This window comes from Capsicum annuum, chromosome 2 (assembly GCF_002878395.1).
Source record: "Capsicum annuum cultivar UCD-10X-F1 chromosome 2, UCD10Xv1.1, whole genome shotgun sequence".
NCBI lineage: Eukaryota > Viridiplantae > Streptophyta > Magnoliopsida > Solanales > Solanaceae > Capsicum > Capsicum annuum.
Window position 1 is genome coordinate 124726090 of NC_061112.1, and position 6000 is coordinate 124732089.

The following is a 6000-nucleotide window of genomic DNA, read 5'->3' on the forward strand; positions in this document are numbered from 1 at the left end:
AATCACTCAAAAACAGTCCACAAACACACTCCAAAACAGTCCAAAAATCAAAAAGATCCTTGGACCGATTGAAGACCTCTCTCGGACTCACAAATACAACAAGAATACAAGGTGTATTTCACACCAAAACAGCAATAATACGTGAAGAAAAAGATGAACACAAAAGCACAAGATTCGGATTTAACAATAACAACAAGAACACAAGATTACAACACAAACACTAAACACAATTACAAGAAAGTAAAGGGATAGATAGATAGACCACATGAAGAATGGACACTCTTGGACCCTTAACACTACATACAACAATAAACCTATCTCTTACGTGACACAAGGTCGGATTGCACCTCTCTAGCATCAAGGTTTCCAGGCAAGCAACAACAAAAGATAATCCACCCTATTGTTGTATCCTAGTTTTAGTTGATGGCTTTTCCAAGCCCTAACTATGGTGTTTCAAGTCTTACAAGACTTACAATAATATCCAAAAACTAAGTGAATAATTCCTAACATGTTCCTTATATATTACAAAACAAATAGAAGTTAAAATGATCAAAAAGGCCCTTCAAGAATGGGAACCCATCTAGTGTAATTTATGGGCTGATTTGGGTGCATTTTGGGCCTCTTTTACATTTCAATTGCGCATGTCAAGGCTCGGGTCCAACATGCACTCTCCTAAGTCCATGACCGTGATTATTCCCATATCATCCTCTCCATCTTGAGAGGAATTTGTCCACAAATTCACGGTTTTACCTCATTCAATTGGTCACATCAAAGGAAACCTACTCAACACAATCCGCAAACAAGTCACAAAAACAAGTAAAAAATAATCCACAAAATCATGAAGAATCTGAGGGCTCAATAGCAACAAGTCTCAGCCAACATCTTCATTTTGAACCTCGTCTTCCTCTCCATCTTGAGCCTTGTCTTTAATCTCATCTGAAACAAGTCTCCTACCATCATACAATTATTGTAGTAGTCTCCATATCCTTCATGTTCCTTTCTACCATACTCCTCTACATGGATATATCAGTTTTGGTGAAGTGAAGTTTCGATTGAAAGGAATGATTTGGTAAGGGGGGTCTTCGGTTGTGGAGCTTGGATGGGAGAAAATTGGCTTCCAAGTCCCTCTTGTTGGACTTGATCGAATTGAGGGGGAAGCGACTCATTTAGGTCTCGGGCTTGAGGACATTTGTTGTCTTGGCTTATGTCTATGTCATTTAGTGGTGGTCTTGGAGGGTTGATCGTTTGAGGTAAAACTTCGGGGGTAGAAACATGAGAGTTTCTTCGACTCTTCATTCGATCCAACCTCTCAAGTATAGTAAACATATCCGAGCCCAATTTGTCAAGACTCGCATTCGCCTTAGCTATTTCTCGGGCAATAGCATCAAGGTGGACCAAATAGGTGTCCATTATGGCAAAGGAGTTACCTACAAAAATAGAAAATACATTAGTTGTACAAAAACATCCCCACTCTCTCTTTTTATTTCTTGAATCTCGGATCCCTCACACTCAATCTCACAAGTGTTGCAAGCTTGCTTGTACTCCGAGTGGTGTTGAGAGGTGAATCCAACATTGACAAGGGCTCCAAAGAGTAAGGAAAACACAAAGATGTATTACAATGACTCAAAATAATCAAGACTCACAAAGAACGGGTTCAAAACTAATTTACAATCTAATAAATGATCACTAGCTTGTAAATTAGTATTGGAATCAACAAACGAAACCAAGAAAATACAAATTGAAACTAGAAGATCAAAAATTTAGCTTAAAAATTATCGTGTGAATAGTAAAACATGACGTGGCATCCACGTATTGGTTCAATTTTATCAAGTTGTTAATTTCAAAAGTTCAAGTCTTGGTCAATTTTCAATTTGGACCTTTGGTGGAACTTGTTCAATGGAGGAAAATACAAACTAGTCTTTGGAGCTTCTTTTCAATTCAAAATTCAAGACTCAAAAATCTTTGACTAGACTTGTACAACCCTTAAAACATGGATCCTTGTTTTATGAAAAAGTGGTGGAGATGTGATGTAAAGTCTTTTGGTGGTTGGGGGTCTTTCAAGACTTAACAAAAGTTCTACACCTTGTACTTCACCTTTTGAAGATCTAGGTTAACTTTAACATTAACAAGGTGATGAATATGGTGAAGAACTTCAAAAATACAACAACCACAACAAGAACAACCAACAACAATCTCACAAGAACAACAACAATTCTAGAACAACAAGGTCAACTACAAACCTCCAACAATAATTCTATCGGCCAAGTCTTTAGTGTGGTATTTTTGGTTTTAACAAGAGACAAAGGTTGTGACGAGCTTCAAGAACAACAACAACATTAACCAGGAATTACAACAACATCCACACGACCAACTTAAAATCCATAACAACAAGAACAACAGCAATGGGTCAAGTTTATGTTCACAACAACAACTTTGAACAAGTTCAAGCTTAAGTTTAGATCTAGAATCAAAGTGTTAGTGGACAAGAAAACTAACACTAGAAACAACAAAACAAATAAGAAAACAACTAGATCTAGACACACAATGAACAAATCTCGGTCAAGACACAACAAGAACATAATTTTGGCCAAGAACACAAACACGGACAGATTGGTATATTTTTCTGGAACTTTCAGATTTCAATTTTCTTAAAGTGAGCTAACCCAAGATTTGATCTTGTAGGAACAAGATAAAGACATGATCTGATACCAAATGATATAATATAAACTTGGAAGACACGAAATCACTCAAAAACAGTCCACAAATCACTAAGATCCTTGGACCGATTGGAGACCTCTCTCGGATTCATAAATAAAACAAGAATACAAGGTGTATTTCACATCAAAACATAAAAAATACGTGAAGAACAAGATGAACATAAAAGCACAAGATTTGGATTTAACAACAACAACAAGAACACAAGATTACAACATAAACACTAAACACGATTACAAGAAAGTAAAGGGATAGATAGATAGACCACATGAAGGTATAATCTTAAGAACCCAAGAATGGACACTTTTGGACCCTTAACACTACACACAACAATAAACTTATCTATTACGTGACACAAGATCGGATTGCACCTCTCTAGCATCAACGTTTCCAAGCAAGCAACAACAAAAGAGAATCCACCCTATTATTGTATCCTAGTTTCAGTTGGTGGCTTTTCCAAGCCCTAACTATGGTATTTCAAGTCTTACAAGACTTACAATAATATCCAAAAACTAAGTGAATAATCCGTAACATGTTCCTTATATATTACAAAACAAATAGAAGTTAAAATGACCAAAAAGGCCCTTCAAGAATGGGCACCCATCTAGTGTAATTTATGGGCTGATTTGGGTGCATTTTGGGCCTCTTTTACACTTCAATTGCACATGCCAAGGCTCGGGTCCAACATGCACTCTCCTAAGTCCATAACCGTGATTATTCTTGTATCATATCTCCATTCATTAGTCAGTATCTTTTACATGATAAGAGAATCAGTTTGAAAATGACCTTATTGAATTCAAATTGTCCACAGTGTATTGCTGCTTTAAGAATAGCATATGCTTCTACTTCCATGTTTGTAGTATCAGCAATCTTAGCTCCCTGTTCATACATTAGATAACCCCTTTCATACCTTAGGCAAAAGGCATAAGAACTTACCCTAGGATTACCTCTAGAAGCCCCATCAGTGTTGTATTTCACTCATCCATCCTCTGGAACCTTCCATTCTACCTTTGTGATCTTTACCCTGGGTCACTATGTTCTAATTCATGTTGTATATATAGCCATATATCTGGAAAGTTTTGTCTTGGATTTCTAACTTTTAGTAATAGTCTAATATTTCTATTAATATTGAATATTACCCTGTGAGTTGACAAAGTTTTACCATCATGCTTAGAGTTATTCCTTCTCCTCCATAATTCCCACAATATCATGCTTGGAATAACTTGATAGTAGGCTCTAGTTGTTCCAAAAACTTCAGCATTCCACCAATTCTGATAAGTTCTCTGATGCTTGGTCCATCTATATTGATACCAACAAAAGAAGAGAAGTAGGACCATGGCCTGTTAGTTGTACTTGACTTCAGAAACATATGTGAAATGGTTTCTTGAGCTGGCATGGTGAAACACCAGCACCTAGTAGGTCCTTCAATCCCCCATCTTCTCAAATTATCATCTACTTCCACCTTTCCTTTCCACAATCTCCACATTAGGAAGGCCATTTTAAAAGGCACTCCATTAACCCAGATATTCTTGTATATCATATTCTTCTCTTCCCTTTTTCTAATGTAGTTCCAAGCTGATTTGATAGTGAACTTTCTAGTGGAATCAACTTTCCACACCGAAATGTCCTTCCCCTCACTCCTACCTAAAATTCTGAATATTTAAATGATATGGTCTGTAATATTTGCTAGAAATATTTGAGATAGCACCTGTGCATTCCACTCTTCATCCTTCGTTAAATCTTTCACCTGTTGATAATTGATGTCCCATTCCCTTGAATTCTATATCACAGTTACAAATCTCCTTTTCTGGTCCAATTATCAAACCACATATTTGTATTTCTACTTTTGATTTTCCAAATTATTTGATGCTCCACTAAATCCCTTGCCTGTAACATCTTTTTCCAAACTTGAGTTCCAGCTCCTGTTTTCAACATAATCTCATTTGGGTAGTAATTCCTACAATACTTATTATGCATATATCTACTCCATATGGAATCTTTTGTGCAAAAATTCAACCATAGCTTGTAGAATAAGGTCGTTGACATATCTTTGATATTTCTGAACCCCAATCCACCCTCTTCCTCAGGAACACACATCTTACTCCATTTAACCCAGTGTCTACTCTTTCCCCCTATATAAGTACTATAGAAAAATTGAGAAAACATTCTTTGGATAATATTCATAACATTGAGAGGAGGGTTCATGTAACGCCCTAAAAATCTGTCCTGAGACATCACACGGTGCTTCGGACCACAGTGATCCCAAGCTAACCCTTCTATTGGCATAACTCATAAACAACTGAATAATATGTATAAAATGACTGAGTTTACTGTATGGAAACATAAAATTATGGAATCTAGGAACATACAATATTAATACAACTTTTACATTCAGATAAAGTCTGAAAAGAGGGACTGAAATTACATAACTGACTCTAACTGACGTCTGTGAAGCCTCTACTATATTGACTATAGATAGCTGGGATGCAACTCCAACTATCACTAATCAATACAAATGAATAAGAAAATAAAGTACATCAATAACATCTAACTAAAGTCCCCGAAGAAGGAGAACTCATCATCTGCTAACTGAAATCTGCAAACTATCTGAATATAAGATGCGTACTACAACTCGTACCTACATTATGAGACAATGTAGCACATAGACATATATGTAGATCAGTACTTTGAGGATGTACTGAGTATAGGGGGTGAATGCATAAGTAAACAATATCATCATAATTTATTAAAAAAAAAAAATCATGCATGCTACATGTAAATGACTCACATAGGCTTGAGTAATCTGAAAACTGAAGATCAAAAATCATGAACAATAAAGTATATAATATGAATCTTGTGAGCCATTACATTCAGTTATAAAATTTTTTCTTTCTGAAAGCTACTACATCATCTTGTCAACTTGTAAGGGAAGTACTTCATCTCAAGACTTTATAAATCTTAAAACCGTAGCTTTCAAAACATATGCTTTTATCTTAAGTCTTTAAACCAATAGACTTTTTTAAGAGTAGGGGACATCTTTTTGGGAGGTTCTTCTAACCGACATACACCATGTGAGCATTCATAGAGTTCCACATCTTGCCCACGTTGGGCTAAGCTGTTCTACCCTTACCATTGGAATAGAACTTCTTATCTTAAGTGATAACAATCTTAGTCATCCACATAGAAGTGGAAAAAATCTTAATCCTACAGTGGCACGTAGTTCTGGGGCATGAAACCTTGGTAACATACCCATCTCGATGCTAAATACTACTCCCATTCTTATGC